General features: G+C 40.1%; 1 long non-coding RNA gene across 4 annotated transcripts in view; it reads left to right on the forward strand.

Annotated features, from left to right (window-relative positions):
- LOC135229516 (uncharacterized) overlaps window positions 1-18,964 on the forward strand; it is a 56,098-nt gene that overhangs the window by 17,033 nt on the left and 20,101 nt on the right. For 3 of the 4 annotated variants that reach the window (XR_010320205.1, XR_010320203.1, XR_010320202.1), the window contains one exon: window positions 9,404-15,610. This is a non-coding gene — a long non-coding RNA (uncharacterized LOC135229516). The remainder of the gene's footprint in view (window positions 1-9,403; window positions 15,611-18,964) is intronic. The other variant, XR_010320204.1, reaches the window with a different exon arrangement.

An 18,964-nucleotide genomic window follows, 5' to 3' on the forward strand; every position in this document is an offset into this window, starting at 1 on the left:
TGTGGCTTCTCCTGACTCACATAGATGCAGGGACTGCAGAACTCAAGATCTGCAGGTCATACAACAGGTCTGTGGCTCACAGGCTGCAAAGGCTGACAGATCTCAAGATCGGCAGGTAAGCTGGCAGGCCGTGGCTCACAGACTGCGGAGGCTGGTGAATCCCAAAATCGGAAGGTAAGCTGAGAGTTCAAGTCCCAAAATCTTGAGATCAGATGAAGAGGAGCCAGCTGCAGGATTCCGAGTGAGCAAAAACTCAAGAGCCTTGCCAGAAAGTCCACCTATATTGGATGCAGTCCACACCCCCGAGGAAACTCCCTTACATCTGATTGGCTACTCACAGCAGATCCCATCATGGAGGTAATCACATTATATCACATCTCATCATGGAAATGATTGCATAGTTATACGACTGCTAAACTACATCATAACTGCCAAAGCACTGAGAATCATGGTCCAACAAAGTTGACACACAACTTTAATGATCCCAATTGTGAATTTAATCTATTTAAATTTAGAGCGATTAATGATAAGGAAGGACTTATGTCTTCTACTTTGTAGTAGGTCATATACGTATTTTGTTTCTCATTTTCTTCACTACCGTCCACTTTTGTGTTTGACTGATTTTTTTCAAGTGTACAATTTTGATCCTCTCCTTATTTCCTTTCCTTATATTTTTTAACTTCTTAGTGGTGATCATGAGGATTACAATTAATATCTTATGTTTATAACAATCTTCTTTTAATTAATACAAATTTAGCTTCAACAGTATACAACATTCTGCTTTTATTCATCTCAGTTACCTCCCCTACTTACGTTGCTGTTACAAAAATTGCATCTTTATACATTGTGTGTCCGTTAAGAGAGATGTATAAGTATTTTTATGCATTTGTGCTTTAAATCATATATGAGAAAAAGAGAGGCGTGATATAAAAATATTACTGACTTTGTTTTATCTAAGTAGTTACCTTTACAGAGTCTTCGTTTCTTTTTATGGCTTCAAGTTACTGTCTAGTGTCCTTCCGTGCCAGCCAGGATGATTCCCTGTAGCATTTCTCATAAGGCAGTTCTGCTGCTAACATACTCCCTCAGGTTTTGTGTATCTGGGCATGTCTTAATTTCACCTTCATTTTTGAAAGATAGTTTTGCTAGATATTGACATCTTGGTTCATAGTTTTGTTTCTGTATTTTTTTTCCAGTACCTTAAATACATCATTCGACTATTTTCTTGTCTCAATGGTTTCTGATGAAAAATCAACAGTTAAACTTGTTGAGACTCTCTTGTACATTAAAAAAAAAATTTTTTTGTACATTAGGGGTCACTTATCTGTCGCTGCTTTCAAGTTTCTATCTTCGTCTTTTGACATTTTGATTATGTCTGTCTGTGGATATCTATGTATTTACTGTCCTTTGAGTTTATTGAGCTTCTTGGATATCTAGGTGACATTTGGGAAACTTCCAGTCATTACATTTTTAAATATTCTTTCTGTCCTTTCATCTTTCTTTCCTTTCTGGGACTCCTTAATGAGTATGTTGGTATGCTTGATGTTGTCCCGCAGGTCCCTTAGGCTCTGTTCATTTTCTTCATTCTTTTTCCTTTATGCTCCTCAGTTAGAACAATTTCAGTTGTGCTTTTTCAAGTTTACATTTTCCTGCTTTCTTGCTCAAATCTGCTGTTGAGCTCCTCTAATGAAAATTTTATTTCAGCTATTCTACTTTTCAGCTCTATAATTTCTATTTGGTTCTTTTGTATAATATTTCTTTATTAATGTTTTCTACTTGTTCATACATTCTTCTCTTGGTTTCCTTTTTTTGTGTGTGTGTCTATGGTTTGTTTAGCTCTTTGAGGAAATTTAAGACAATTGGTTTAAAATCTTTGTCTAGTAATCCCAATATCTGTGTTTCCTTAGGGATGTTTTCTGTTCATTTCTCTTCTTTCTTTCTTCTTAACAAATGAACCATCCTTTTCTTTTTTCTTTTTATGACTTAGAATAGTGTGTTGCAAACTGGATATCTTAAATATTATAATGTAACTCTGGAAATCAGATTCCCTCCTGTCATTAGGGTTTGCTTTTTTTTTTTTTTTTAATTGTTGAGGGCCAGTCATCCATTTGCTTAGTGATGTTTCCAAACTATTTCTGCAGAGATTGTATGTCTTCTCATGTGTGGACACTGAAGTTCTGTTCTGTTATCTCAGCAGTCAGTTCATGACCTGACAGTGCTTTCTTTAAATGCTTGTAGCCAAAAAGAAAAAGTAACATTATCCCAGTCTTTGCAGATTGGCTCTGAACTGGCGCGTTCTTTCAATGCTAAGCAAGAGTGCCTAAAACTCTGCCCTAGCCTTCACTTCCTGCCCCCATGGAGCCCAAAGATCAGCCAGAGGTGCAAGCCTAAAGCTTTGTCAGGATCTTTATGAGCATATCTTCATCCTTAGGCAAGAACATTGCACTTCAGATTCCTCAGTATATATGGTAGCCCTTCAAAGCCCTTAAACCACCAACCATTGTCCTCTCAGCCCTTTTTCCAAGCTTTTGGATGTCTCTGCTGTTTTCTCTGTCCTTCATCCTTTGACCCTGGAGGTAGGACCAATTCTTTTTAGCTTCGTACTTCTGAGTTTCCATCACATTATACATTTTTTCTTGTGTGCTGTTGAGTCAATTCTGACTCATAGTGAATATAGGATGGAGTAGAACTTCTCCAAAGGTTTCTAAGGCTGTAATCTTTATGGAAGGGAACGGTCATATCTTTCTCCTGTGGAGTAGTTGGTGGATCAAATCAAAAGGTTTAACAGCTGAGTGCTTAACCACTGCACTACTGGGGCTCCTTTTGACATCATGCATCATAATAGATTTTTAACACACCCCTCAGAAACATAGAAGTCCATAAATTATCAAGGATACAGAAGATTTAACATGTAAAAAAATACCAAATTGATATATGTGTATGTGTGTGTATTATCTAACCATGAAAGAATATACATTCATCTCATGCACATACATAGTGTGTATAAAAATTAACTGTATACTGTGTTATAAAGCAAGTCTCAACAAATTTCAAGAGTCTGCAATAATATAGAGGATATAAGTACAGCATAATTAAAAAAAAACCATCTTAGAAAATGAAAATACAAAATCTCCATTTTTTTTTTATGTAAGTACACCATAATTAAAAAAAAAAAAAAACCATCTTAGAAAATGAAAATACAAAATCTCCATGTGCTCGGATATTTTAAAATACTATGAGTCAAAAAAGACATCATAATGAAAATTAGAATACATTTTGAAGTGAACAATTATGAACATAGTGCATATAAAAATTTGTGCAGTACAGACAATATAATATAGGAAACTTATAGCCTTAAAAATATAATTGGAAAGAACAAATCTTGAAAAATAAGTGAGTTAAACATCCATTCAAAATGTTGGGAAAAAACCAGAAACAAACATTCATAGGAATTTTTGTTTCTGTTAATGATTGAATACATGCAACAGACGATCAACAAAGACTAAAGTTGATTCTTAGAAAATGCTAGTAAAATTGACAAACTTTAGGCAAGATTGATCAAGTGAAAAAGAATGAAGATATAAAAAACGAATATCAGGAATTAGAAAGAAAATGACTACAGATCTTGTACAACATAAAGATAATGTGAGAATGTTATGGACCGTATTAGCCAATAAATTTGCAAATTTAGGTAAAGTAGGCAAACGTATCATACCATGTAAGTTAATAACAACGATTCAAGAAGAAACAGGAAGCAAAAGTAATTCCACAACTGTTAATAGAATTGAATTAGAGCTCAAACTATTCTCAAAAAGAAAACTTCATATCAGATGGCTTTTCCTGCAAATTCTGCCAAATATTCAAGAAATATTTCACAAATTCTTCAATATAAAATGAAATATATACCCAAACTCATTTTATAAAGTTTGTAGAATGAATATTGATACCAAAACCTGACAAGAGAAGCAGAAGATGGGAAAATTACAGGCCAATGTCACTGATGAACATAGATGCAAAATATAAAAATAAATAGGCAAAACAAATCCAGCAATACTCTAAAGAAGAATATATTATGACCAAGTTGGGTCTATCCCAAGAATTCAAGGTTAGTTTAACATTCGAAAATGAATCAGTATAATTTGCCATATGTACAGGAAAAATAAATGTGATTATATTAATAGGTGTAATAAAATAAGTATTTGATAACCTTCAGCATCCACTCATGTTTTTTAAAAGAACGTCTAGCATGCCATGAGACCAGAAGAACCAGAAGGTTCCCGGCTGCTGTCGCTGAACATTTTGATCAAAGAGTCCATAGAAAAGCCCTGATCAAAAGGGGGAAAATGCAGAACAGAATTTCAAATGAACCCTAGACTTTTTGGAGCCACTGAGGGTGAATGAACTCCTGAAACTATTGCCGTGAGATAATCTTTAAACATTACACCAAAAGCATTCCCTTGAATCATCTTAAAACCGAAGTATGAAAAAGAAAAAACCAAACTGTTGCTGTTGATTCCAACTCAGAGACTCTGTAAGACAGAATAGCACTGCCCCATAGAGTTTCCAAGCTGCAGGTGGTGGATTCAAACTGCTCTTCTTTTGCTTGGCTACCGTATCACTTAACCACTGTGCCATGAGGGCTCCAGAACATTAGCTTACTTAACTAATAAAAATGGTCTACCTTGAGCATATGCTCTTTTAAGAACTGTCTACATGGCATCAGATTGACAACAGCTACTGAAAAGATTAGATAGGAACCTTAAGGAGCAGTGGGTTTATGTTAATGACAGAGGAACAACTCAGAAAAGGAGGGTAAGAATGGTTGCACAACTTCAAGAATGTAGCCAGTGTTATTAAATTGTACAGGTAGAAACTGTTGAGTTGGTGTATTTTTTGCTGCATATATTCTCAACCAGAAAAAATACAGGTAATAATTAACAAAAAATGTCAAGGAGAGCTAAATATTTTGAAAATAAGACAGAGTTGCATGTGAGGGAATGAGTGGGGTGAGCTGTTTTAGATTAATAGTAAAGGCTTCTGGGAGCAGGATATTTGAGGAGATAACTGACCTATATCAAAGGAGAGAATAGCTGTATGAAGTTCTGAAGGGAGGGATATTGCCAATAAAGGAAAGAGTTGTTTCTGAGGCCCTTAAATAACCAAGTGTTTTGGCACGTTTGAGGAAGCTCAGGAAAGAAGTCATGGCTAGTGTGGAGTGAACCGAGGGAAGACTGTTAGGAAATGAGGTTAGTATGGTGAGCAAGCCCCGCATCATGAAAGACCATGGGAAGGATTTGGGAATTTTTCCTAATTGCCATGAGAAGCCACTGAAATGATGCTGTTATGTAGATTGTAAGAGGGAAGATCGGTGCATAGAGTCCAGTTTTAACCAAGAGATGATGGTGGATGTAAGGTGGAGGTAGTGAGAAGTGGATAGAGTCAGGATTTATGTTAAGGTAGTGCCAAGAGTCCAGAATATGTCAATGGATTGGATGCAAGATTTGAATAAAGGAGAGAAATCAAGGATGATTTCTAGGTTTTTGTCCTGAACGACCCAGAGGATAGTGAGAACATTTGCTGAGATAAGGAAGACTGGGAGGTAGATAAGACACTTGGACGAAGAAATTTGTTTGAACCACATTAAGTTTGAGATGCCTAGTAGACATTCAAGGGGAGATGTGAGGTCAGCCATTGGTGAAGGAACAGGGCAGAGTATGTAAATGAGGGTATCCTAGGGCGCAGGTGGAATTGACTGCCATGAATTGGCTCAGATAACCTAGACAGTGAGAAGTGATGAGTGACGTTACTTAAACAGGGCATGGAAATCAATGAAAAAGGTGTGGGAATGGCAGGGAAGCTAAGGTAGAGAAGTTTCTCTCTCCCTAAACCTGATTAGCTGGATTTGAAGACATCATAAGTTCCTGTATGAGAAATATCCAGCAAATTACCAGTTGATTTAATAAATTGATAACAAAGTCCACCTTTCAGCCAAAGATTGAAAAGCAAACAAACCAATTGCCATCCAGTGAATTCTAACTCTTAGCAACCCTATAGGACTGAGTAGAACTACCCCATACGGTTTCTAAGGAGCAGCTGATGAATTCAAACTGCAGACCTTTTGGTTAGCAGCTTAGCTCTTACCCACTGGACCACCAGGACTCAGACCAAGAATAACACATGTGAGGAACTTACTCCTTAGTTCAATCAAGTATGTAGAAATTGAAATTTGTAATTTTGGAGATTCCCCTCTTTTTTTTTCGAAATGGGGGGCATTGAGATGGAGGATTTTCCTATGCCCACCATCCTAAGGGATTTAATTAACCCATAGTTGAGACATTGTAAACATTTGAAGAAATTATTACCTTTGAGAAATTTGAGGGTGAGTAGGCATATCACCTGGCACCTCTTAAACTCCTTTTAAAAACCTGACTTGAAGACTCACCTGCCTTTTTGAATAAGTGCCAGCTTGAATAGGCAGGGTTCAGGGAATTGCCAACCAAAGGTATGGTTTCTCCAGAGGCCTCCAAGGGGTGTAAAAGAAGAGTGGAGCCAGACCCCGTGCTTGGGACACACCCTTGGTATGAAATATTTGAGTGTGTGTGTGGTGAGGGAGCACTGGGTGTGGGAGAGTGGGGTGGGTGGGTAATAGGGAAATGCCTGGTTTTTTTTAAGAAACAGTTTTTTACTTTTTTTTTTTTTTTGATTACAATGAACAGTTCAGTGGAGACACATTCCTTATCTGCAGGGGCTAGTGGAAGTGCTGACAGCTGAGAATGTAGCCTGCTCCCCAAGTGCCAGTTGGCATTTTGGAGAGAAAACTTGATGTTTGGAGCACTGACTGGCCCTGCCTTTTCTAAATAATTAAGGGTGGTGGGGTGGTGGTAAGAGAAAGAGGATGGTCTATGAACACTGACCCTGGAAAATTAACCCGAGTGTGTGGGTTGTGGATAGCAGGAAAAGAACATCACCCGCAAATGGCAGCAGTGCCTTTATTTATTTATTTATGCTTCTTTTTAGTTCTGAGTTGTTTTTAAGCCAGAAATTAATGGGGCCACCATGAGTTTTCAGAGAATGAGTTTTACAAAAATCTAAGTGTTTTAAATATTGCAAGGATTTACTTATATATGCTGTATATGAGAAAAGTCCTTCCAGTTATAGGGAGGAGAAAGAAAGTATATTCAGGAATTAAATTTTCACAGTTCTCTGAATTCTTATATTTCTCCTGTTGTCCATTTTTCTTTTTTTGTCCTTCATCCACCCCTTCCACCTTGACCCACTGTCTTCATCATCTAGTGCTGCCGTAACAGAAATATCATGAGTGGATGGCTTTAACCAAGAGAAATTTAATACCTCACATTGAAGTAGGCTAATAGTCCACATTCAAGGCATCAGCTCTAAGGGAAAGCTTTCTCTCTCTTTCGGCTCTGGAAGAAGGTCCTTGTCCTTAGCCTTCCCATGGTCAAGGAGCTTCTCAGGTGCAGGGACCTTGGGTCCAGAGGACATGCTCTGCTCCTGGTGCTGCTTTCTTGATAGTCTGAGGCCCCCAACTCTCTGCTTGCTTCCCTTTCGTTTTATCTCTGGAGAGATAAAAGGTGGTGCAGGCCACACCCCAGGGAAAGGTGACCTGAGTGAGGGTGGTGTTACAATCCCACCCTAATCCTCTTAAAGTAAAATTACAATCACAAAATGGAGGACAACTACACAATAGTGGGAATCATGGCCTAACCAAGTTGAGACACACATTTTTTAGGGTCATAATTCAATCCATGACACCCACCAAACCAAACTTGTCACCATCAGAGTTGATTCCAACTCATAGAGACCCTAGTTGATTCGAACTCATAGAGACCCTATAGCATAGAATAGAACTATTCCATAGAGTTTCCAAGGACTAGTTGGTGGATTCGAACTGCTGACCTTTTGGTTAGCAGCTGAGCTCTTAACCACTATGCCACCAGAGCTCCTCTTGATCCACAGTCCACCCTAATTCACCACTGTGTTAGAAACTAAGGTTTTGCTACTCTGAAATAAGAACCTTTTACTATACTTTTGTGTTAGTGGTTGCTTTTCGTACGTCTTTAAGCACTGAACAGTTACCTCATACCCGTTAAAAACCCATTGCCACTGCGTCTATTCCAACTCATAGTGGCCCTATAGGGCAGAGCAGAACTGTGCCATAGACTTTCCAAGGAGCGCCTTGTGGATTTGAACTGATGACCTTTTGGTTAGCAGCCGTAGCTCTTAAACAGTACACCACCAGCGTGGGAGGGGTTTAATTGATAACATGATGTCTGGGCTCCAAGGGAGATGGAATGGATGTGCAGGAGAAGGGCATGCAGAGTCTGCCTGTATAGTCCCCAGAACTCTGTTCAAGATCATAACACACCTCAGTAATCACTTGAATCTAAACATACAACTTTAACAGTTGATGTAAATGACTTTACACATGAATTTTGGAACTCAACTCTTTCTCAATGGAAGTTCCTTCAACCTAGCCGTTTGTTTGTATTCCCTTAATAATTATGAAAGCTAACAATTATTGTGTTCATTCTGTGTGTAAGGCCTTTTTCTAAGTGCCTTGTGTGTTTTATTTAACCTGCGTAAGAACCTTTTGCGTAAGACCCATTTTAGAAATGGGAAACTGAGGCAGTGAGAGGTAAAGTAACGTGCCCAGATCACCCAGCTGATAAACTGAGTTAGGATTTAAACCCAGGCAGTTTGTTTCAGAATTTGCTTATGTAATCACTGTACATGACAGCAGTGAGCCCTAGTGGCTCTGTAGTTAAAGAACTTGGCTGCTAACTGAAAGGTCAGTGGTTCGAACCCACCAGCCTCTCTGTAGGAGACAGATGTGGCAGTCTGCTTCAGTGAAGACTTAGAGCCTTGGAAACCCTATGCGGCAGTTTTACTCTGTCCTTTGGGGTCACTGAGTTAGAATCGACTTGATGACAGTGGGTTTTGGCACATAATACTAATGTGCAGTGTATTCTGTATGCCGTGTATATGTTCAGAAACTAATTTTCCGAACATTTATGCCATATATAGATTACCAATCCAGTTTCCATTGTGTAGATTTTCACTCATGACGACCCCGTGAGTTTTCAGAGTAGGACTGCCCTCCATGCGGTTTTCAATAGCTGTGACTATTTGGAGGTAGATTGCCAGGCCTTTCTTCCAAGGCAACTCTGAGTGTATTTAAACTGCCAACCTTTCAGTTAGTAGCTGAGCACTTAACTCTTTGTGCCACCTAATACATATATATACTAGGAGGTTTTCCTCCTTATTTGTACTTTAACGTTTTTTAGACTCTTACGAATACTTGTTCCTGGCAGTGAACTAGATGCTAAAGAACAGAATAGGCACATGTAACCCTCTCTCACCTTCTCCCTCCCCTCTTCCACAGAGATGAAATGAAAAGGAATTAATGAAGACAGATCACTGGATTAGGGCCCATACTCCGGGCTATAACAGCATGGGGAGTTTCTCCTGTCACTTCAGTTCTTGTTCAGGAATTGGTACCTGCTTTTTGTGAATCACAAAGACCAGTGCTGTATATCAAGCCATTTAGATTTGGGGTATGGAGCAGTGATGTAAAAAAATTAAATTTTATTTTCAGAGATTTTTTCTATTGTTTACATTTATTTTAATTGTGTATTCTAAAACCCCTACAAAAAGGCATGAAATAATTGTTTAAATTTTAATTCATATGGGTCAAAATGTATGTTAAACTACCTATCGTCACCTTCACAGTTGTCGTTATGTTTGAGCCAATTGTTGTGGCCACTTGTTACCAAGTATGACCTGCTTCTCCAGGGACTGATCTCTCCTGACAACATGTCCAAAATATGTGGGATGAAGCCTCGCCATTCTTGCTTCTAAGGAATATTCTGGCTGTACTTCTTTCAAGACAGATTTGTTCATTCTTTTGGCAGTCCGTGGTATATTCAATATTCTTTGCAAACACCGTAATTCAATGCCTTCAATTTTTCTTTGGTCTTCCTTATTCATTGCCCACCTTTCGTGTGCGTATGAGACGACTGAAAGCACCGTGGCTTGAGTCAGGCACACATTAGTTTTCAAGGTGACATCTGTACTTTTGAACACTTTAAGAGGCCTCTGGCAGCAGATTTGCCCAATGCAATGTGTCGTTTGATTTCTTGACTGCTGCTTCCGTGGGTGTTTATTGTGGATCCAAGTAAAAATGAAGCCCTTAATGACGTGAACATTTTCTCCGTTTATCATGATGTTGCTTATTGGTCCAGTTGTTAGGCTGTTAGTCTGTAGTCTTTGATCTTCAGCAGTAAATGCTTTAAGGCCTCTTCACTTTCAGCAAGCAAGATTGTATCATCTGCATATCTCAGGTTATTAATGAGTCTTCCTCCAATTCTGATGCCTTCTTCTTCAGACCAGCTTCTCAGATTATTTGCTCAGCATACAGGTTGAATACATATGGTGAAAGGATACAACGGTGATGCACACCTTTCTTGACTTTAAACCATGCTGTATTCCTTGTTCTGTTTAGATGACTGCCTCTTGTTCTATGTACAGGTTTCTCATAAAAACAGTTAAGTGTCCTGGAAATCTCATTCTTCCCCATGTTATCCATAATTTGTTATGAGCTGGAGTAGGTCTCAGAAATAATGTACCATTTCTTCCAGTTGGTTGTGCATGGCTGCCTACTTCCCTAGGTGGTAGCAGCTAAGGCCTGTCTCAGAAACACTCTCCTCCCCACTTAGCATGAGTTTTCACACTGCTCCATCTTCTTTCCCTTGTGTGTCTCCTGCCCTCCTCAGTGGCTGGGGAAAATGATAGTAGTCCACTGATGAGATTTATTCTTTTATTATACTTTATTTTATTATTTGTTTTTATAACATAGTTCTGTTAAAATCAAGGGTAATAAAAATGTTTGTATGATGGAAGTGGATAATCTCACCCACTGTGTCCATCTAAAGTTTCATGAGAAAACTGTGCCCACAACAGAGGGCTCCCACTCCTCTGGCTCACTGTATTTTCTCCTTGTTTATTTGCTCTTCCCTCTTTCCTGATGGATGCATGGAACCACTGAGCTTCAGGGCTCCACAATTCTGCTTTTCATACCAGTGTTACTGTAATCTTGGGTTCATGGGCTGCCTTGCCACAGATTTACTCATTCTGTTTCTGTTAATTATTTCATTACTTAAAAATCTCTCATGAATTTTTCCAGAAGTACATTCTATTCCTCAAAAACTTGGAAGCAATGGGAAAGTATGCAAAAAAAAAAACAAGAAAACATACGTAATGCATAGAATAAATTATTAACGTTCCGATATGTCTATTTTTCTTGCTTATATTGGCATGTATGTGTATTAGAGTCTCTGGTTGATGCAAATGGTTAATATCTTGAGCTGCTGACAGAAAGTTGGAGTTCAGGTCCACCCAGAATTGCTATGAAAGAGAGGTCTGGCAGCCTACTTCCGAAAACTCAGCCATTGGAACCCCTATGGAGTACAGTTCTACTCTGGCACACTGGTGTCATCATGAATCAGAACTGACTCAGTGGCAACTGGTTTTATGTGTGTATTAGCACACACAGTTATGTATATTAACACAGATATTATATCCTGATATTTTCATTCAACATTAGTCTTTTCATGGTAATTTTTTTTGTTTTTTTTTAATGAGGGCATTAAATTACTTTATAATATTCTGTGTGCATGTAGTATATGTTTTTTAGCGATTTGACTATAGTTGCAATAATGTGCATGTTTCTAGTAATCTTTAAGCTATACTTACATCTTTTTAACATACATCTCTGCCATTAAATCTCTTTGTTTAAGTGTTGTTTAACACTCATTACGCCTAAGGGATGGTCTCAGAAGCAGCCCTGATCAATTTTTCTCCCTCTTACTCATGAAGCCCCTTAATGTATTTCAAGGTATCAACTACGAAGGATTTTACGTCCTTATCGTTTGTTTATTTTTCATTCAGTCAGTGTATTCCATGGGCCAGAAGTAGTCTATGTTATGCAGATACAGTGGTGAAAGGTACACACTGTCCCTGTCGTCATGAAGGGGACAACCCAGTGCAGGTGGGAGGAGCACTGGGGAAATGCAGCTGAGAGGAAGGACAGACAACCCTCCAGGAACCACACTGGACTTCAGAGAGGCTTGTTGGCTGCTGTTCACCTGGCAGGCTTCTAGATACCCGAGTACCCTTGGGCTTGGTGCCTACTCCTCTCTCTATTGACACCCTCCCTCTAGGATGCCTCAGTGAGTTTACTGCTGTCTATTTGTAGCTAAGGACGTGAGGTTTATACCTCCATCCATTCAAACTCCTCCTGGGTCCAGACTCATATATTCAAATGTCAGCCTAACTCTCTGTAATGACCTCTTTATGCATTATAATGATACATTCCTCATATGGCCATCATGAAAAGCAAACATGAAAGGAAAGCACAGGAGTGCCTGGCACCAGTGTAGGTACTCAATGAACATTAGCTGTTGGTATTATTCTTGACATCTCCGTGTGGGGTGAAGTTTTATTACCTGACATCTCCATGTGGGTATCTAACAGCTGCACCATGTTATCTAGGCTATGAAACAATTCTTGGTTCCAACCACCATTCCGTTCTTATCGATGAATTTCTCAAGGCTTCGGTGATGGGAGTGTGTGTTTTTCCACACAATGGACATGATTAGGAATGGTAGGCCAGGTCCTGCACAATAAATTGCTCCAACATTCCTATGGGTGACCATTGAGACAAGTTTCAGCCACTGAATGTAGCAAAGAATTGGAACTACTCTCAGCTGTTCATGTGAGTACTCTCAATCCAGAATATCTGGTAAGTCGACTGTTAGGGATTGAATTGTGTCCCTCCAAAATGTATGTGGAAATCCTAACCCCTGTACCTGTAATTCTGACCTTGTTTGGAAATAAGGGGCCTGCTTTTATTATGTGAATGAGGTCATACCAATGTAGGGTGGGTCCTAAGCCTAACTCTTCTTAGTTATAAAAGGAGCAGAATACACACAGACACAAACAGGTGAAAAGGAAGACAGACAAAGAAGACAGATGCTTCTAGAAGGCCAGGAACACAAATGATTGCTGGCATCTACTAGAAGCTGAGGTAGACAAGGAAGGACCTCCCACTACAGCCATGCCCTGAATTCGAACTACTGCCTGCTAAACTGTGAGAAAATAAATTTCTGTCCTTTAAAAGCCATCCAGTTGTGTTATTTTTTGTTATGGAGGGACTAGGTAACTAACACACATACCCGTGCTTATAAGTTCAGCCCAGTGCAGAACAGTTTTCTTCCCTCCTTGGTCTAGCCCACCTGAACCTGCTCTTTCCCTATCAGTGTCCTTTGCTTTCACCTAAGAGCTATGACAGAGTCCGCTTGATGCTGACGCATTGAAATTTCAATTTATTTTTTATTTATGATTACTATTAATTCCAATATTTTCTACGGTTTTCAATGGAGACAGTCCTATAATCTATGAATAGCAGTTATACTTTTTTTGTATTAGCTTACACTTCCAGTGTTAAATGTTTAATAAAAATAATGATAGAAGCATCCTTATTTTATTGTTTATTAATTTTAAAGAGAATGTCCCACACGTCACCATGAACTATCATGCTAGTTGTAGTTTTCCACGTTCGGGAACTCCTTTTCTGTTCCATGTTTACTCCTAGTCCTTATCTCTCCGTGTGATTGGATTTTATCAACCTGCTTTGCCCCCATCTCTTGAGGTGAGCATATGTCTTCTCTTCTTTCACCTATGCATGTGGTGAATGAAATTACTAAATCTTTAATGTTCACTCAAATTTGTATGCCTACAATAAACCGCCTTGATCATGGCATGTTACGTGGTTTACCCTTTGCTGGATTTCCTTTGCTGGCATCTTGTGTAGGGTTTTGCATCTCAGTTACTGAGTGTGCTTGTCCTCTAACTCTTCTTCTACCTTCTTTCTCTAATTTGTTATCATTTTTAAACTAGCCATAAGGATCAAGTTAGGGGAGTGTCTCATGGTTTTCTAATCTCTGTTGACTATGTACTAGATTAAAATGACTGTTTCTTGCATGTTTGCTGGAACCTGACTGGAAACGATCTAGGTCTGCCATTTTCTTTGTAGGGAGATCTTGAACTACTGACCCATTTTATTTAGTGGTTAAAGGCCTCTTCTGGTGCTAATTTACTTGTAAAAAATTCTGATGCATGTTCTAGATTGCTCGAATCTCATCTTTAAATATTGATTATCAGGGCTTGTAGCCTCATGCAAGCCAATTAATCAATCCCAGATTTCCCCAAAGTCAGGCCCTGCAACGATTCCTGGTACCAAATTCCCTCATCTAAGACTTATTTGCAAAGAAAGAGACAACAGTATGCTATCTACGCAGTTGTGTATCCGCAGCCTTCTTGAGTCCATAACGTGAGGTTACAGTCTTCTAATACTTTTTTTGTAATTGTTCTCTTTCTTATTTTTTTTTTCCTTTTTTCACTGCCAATACCGCCCCCCCCCCCCAGTCTAGTAGTTTTAAAGTTGTGCGTTTCAGGTTCAAGTCTGTAATCCAGCTGGGATTCTGTGTGTGCTGCATGTGTGCATCAAAAGAACACGCTTCTAGAAGCAGTAAGCAGGCAGTGGGACTGTTGGGTGGTTGGCGGGGCGGGGGGAGGGGAGCTGCTGCCCAGAGAGGGCGTCCGAGGGAGGCAGGAGATGCCGGGCTGCCCACTGCAAGCCTGCAGACTCCAAGGGGGCGGAACCTGCGTGCGCCATGAGCCTTTTGAGACAGGCCCTAGCCCGCCCAGCCGGGTGCTAACCTCGCACCCGCCAGGCTTGCGGGTTCCCCCAGGACTAGGGGAAGCCTGAGGCCAAGGAGGGCAAGACCTAGGGTCTGGACCTGGGAACTGGTTCTGCCACGTGTGATCGCAGCACTTATGCTGGGAAGGGGGGCAGGAAGCATATCGCAACGTGCGTCCGGACGATGACCCAGAAGGGCAGGAGTTGTGGTCACCCACGGACTCTGCGTCTGCATATGGACGCCCCCCCAGGGTGCAATTCCAGGAGCACAAGGCAAAGCCACAGAGGCCACAGTGCACCTCGCCGATGCTCCCCAGGGGCATTGCCCCAAATCTGGGAAACAGTCCCTCCTCTGGGCTAGGGACTTTGTTTCCTCCATTGTCATCACTGACTGTGAGCAGACTCTTGTCTAGGCAGACTAATGAGGAGTTATCAAAATGAGCTTAAAAGTCCGGATTTGAGTTAAGGATCATAAATTAACACAGAGAAATACGACTTTAGCAATAAGTGCCTGCTTGAAGCCCAAGTTGCCTGAAAACACGGAATTTCAGTCTTTCAGCTCCTCTGCTAATCTAGGGACTAAGAACTGGATCTCACTGGAGCTCAAAGATGTGGGGCACTGGAAATACTCCTGGGTCTGTCTGCTCATGGCTGATTGCCTGATTCCCAGTTTTATTATACAGCTTAAATACAGACCAGAAGAGGAGTTTGGGGCTTGACACCTGACATCTTAACACCAGTTCCTGTTTCTTGAGGAAGGAAGAGGTAAAATAAATCAGCGTTTACTGTTTCCTTCTCCATCCCCGGAAGTCCTGATGAAGACCCTCTCAGGTAAGGACTGGCAGGGAGTGGCTTGGTTTACTATTCAACTTTGTCCTTCAGTCACTTTGTTTATGTCCGGCATGTAAACTATTGTGCATTGAGAAGCATTCTAATTCTTGTGCAGAAGGACTAGACCTCCTGCAGAATGACTATATTGTGCCTCCCTCGGGCACCCCTGTCTGCGCAGCACCCCCCAACGCCAACTGCCCAACCGCCTCTCTCCTGGCATTCTGCTTCTAGAAGCATGTTCTTTTGATGCAGAGATGCAGCACACACAGAGTCCCAGCTGGATTACAGACTTGAACCTGAAGACCTTATGCAGAATGACTATTTATGAACCACTAAGCTCAGTACTAAAGCAGGTACTTACCCCTCAGAGAAGGCCCTGGGGGAGGTTGACACCTGCATTCCCCAGCGCTCCTGCTGCTCTAGAAGTGCCTGAAATGCCTCTCTGGGAAAAGCCTTCAGAGTAGTAGGCTCATGGCCCAGGTGGGAATTCAGGCCTATTTTTCTGTTAGAACATCTCATTTCGCTCTGAAAATATTATTATCCAGTTTATTCACCAGGCATGAGTACAGACATCTCATATTTTCAAAATTAACCCCATTCTCTAATACTAATTTGCTACCAAGAGTATATTCCAAAGTTTTTCCAATAGGCTAGAAAGTCTTTGCAAAGAGGGGAGTCCTGCGCCATGTTGTGCAGTGACAACAGGGTTAGCATAATATGTTTACCGAGATACCTACCACTTTTTTTTTATTTTTTATTGTGCTTTATTTGAAACTTTACAGAGCAAATTACTTTCTTGTTCAACCATTTATACACAATTGTTTTGTGACATTGGTTGCAATATTCATGATGTGTCAATATTGTTCTCTCCTGTGCTCCAGTTCCCCGTTTCCATCCGCCATGATTCCTGTTCCGTCCTGCCCTCTTTTCAGTGCTTTTGGGCTGGTTTTGTACTTTTGGTCTCATACACATGATTGAACTAAGAAACACTTTCTTCACGTGTGTTATTGTTTGTTTTATAGACCTGTCTAATCTTTGGTGGAGGGCGAACTTCCGAAGATACTTTCCACTTTGTTGCTTGCCATAATTGCTGAAATTCCAAGCCTGCCACCTGAAGAACTTCCTTTAGTGTTTCATTTAGAGCAAGTCTGGTGGCGATGAATTCTCTTAAGCGTCTTTCACCTGAGAATGTCAATATTTTTCCTTTACTCATGAAGGAAATAACAGCCTATAGAACACTGGGTTAATGTTTCTTTCAGTGTTGAAAAAATGTTGTTTTCACAGCCTTTTGGCCTCCATGGCTTCTGATGATGAATACAGAGTCATTCCAATTGTTTCTCCTGTGTGAGATGAGTTGTTTTCTCTCTAGCTTCTTTGAAGATATTTTCTTGGTCCTTGTTATTCCACAATTGACAATGAGGCATTTGGGCGTAAAATTATGTGAGTTTAACTTGTTGGAGTTTGCATAGCTTCTTGAATCTGTAAGTTTATGTCTTTCAACAAATTGGGAAAGTGTTGAGCCAGTATTTCTTCAGATACTTTTTTCTACACCACATATTTTCTCTACACCGTATGGAATTCCAATAAATAAATGTTAGATATTTTTGAATTTTTTTGAGGCTCTGTTCATTTTTTTTCAATATTTGTTCTCTGTTTTCAGATTGGATATTTTCAATTGAACTGTTTTCATCTCATTGATCCTTTTGTCTGTCAACAGCATTCCGCTGTAGAGCTGATCAAGTGAATTTTTTATCTCTATTTTTCTGTTTTTCCTGTCTAAAATTTTCATTTGTGAATGGTTTCTATGTATTTTTCTATTTTTCTAAGTTGTGCCTGTTACTTCTTTGAGCATGGTTAAAGTAGCTTTTTAAAGTTTTTGTCTGTGATTCCAAGACTGTGTCTTACTTCAATCTTACAGAAAATGTCGATGTTGTTTGTTTTAGGAATCACTTGACCCAGTTATGTTCAGGCTGCAGGTTCTTTCCCAACTTCTGTGTGCTGTGGCTCAGATGTCAGTTCAGATTTTGAAGACTTTGCAGTGATATTTGGATGTAATCTATGGGAGTGTCACTCAGTCTGGGACCTTGTTGGTGTTCTAACCCATAATGCAGTTCTCAAAGGATTGATCTACTTCTTAGGGTCAGAGCAAAGCATATGCAACTGTGGGAGTGGGGAGGGGTATGAAAAACAACTTTATGGTATCCCTCTCTTGAGCCGCCTGGTCTCTGTCTCTCTGAGGCTCTCTGATGTCTGAGCAGCTACCTTCCTGGTCCACTGGCAAAAATGTTGGGGCTTTAATCTCTTCATTCTGCTGCGCAATTAAGTGACTGGGTCTGTGTATGAGGCCAAATAATGGTAAGATGGAGAAAATGTAACAGAGATTCCTGTACATTATTTGGTCCTTATACTTAGGTCAGAGAGAAGGCACACTGTTTCGGGTGATACTTTGAAACAGGTATGGAGAAAAAGGCTTTAACAGGTTGATAGCTGCATACTAGGTGTTACGGATTAAACTCTGTCTTCCCAAAATGTATATATCAGCTTGACTAGGCCATGCTTCTCAGTATTGTGCGATTATCCACCATTTTGTCAGCTGATGTGATTTTCCAATGTATTGTAAATCATACCTCTATGATGTTAATGATCGAGGTTTTGAAGCAGTTATGTTAAGGAGGCAGGGCTCAGTCTACAAGATTAAGTTGTGTTTTAAGTCAATCTCTTTTGAGATATAAAAGAGAAAAGAGCAGAGAGACAGGGGGACCTCAGTAGCACCAAGAAAGAAGTGTCAGGAGCAGTGCATCCTTTGGACCTAGGATCCCTGTGCTGAGAACCTTCTTGTCCAGGGGAAGATTGGTGACAAAGACCTTCCCCTAGGAGTGACAGAGAGAAAAAGGCTTCCCCTGGAGTTGGCACCCTGAATTTGGACTTATAGCCTTCTAGACTGTGAGGGAATAATTTTCTTTGTTAAAGTCATCCGTTTGTGGTGTTTCTGTTACAGGAGCACTGGATATCTAAGACGCTAGGTACCAGGAGATGTACATTTCCCAGCTCTTTCACTCCCAGGGACACTATGACTAAGTAGCCAATGCCATAAATCCATGCGAGCAGACTGTTCTGATTACTGCTTTGACTCTACTGTCTGTTATGGTAACCACACCCACCTTGTCTTTGTTGATTGAGTGCTACCATTTGGCTGCTACCACCATGGGGTCCAGTCAACTGCATTGTAGTTAGGTGTCTTCATTCAGTTAGGGCAGTTCTCACTGTGGACTCTTACTTACATAAAATAGCAACCACAGAAGTCTTCAATAATGCTGGGGCTTGCTTCCCAAATTTGGACCTCACTGCTGTGGT

Source organism: Loxodonta africana, unplaced genomic scaffold (genome assembly GCF_030014295.1).
Source record: "Loxodonta africana isolate mLoxAfr1 unplaced genomic scaffold, mLoxAfr1.hap2 scaffold_33, whole genome shotgun sequence".
NCBI lineage: Eukaryota > Metazoa > Chordata > Mammalia > Proboscidea > Elephantidae > Loxodonta > Loxodonta africana.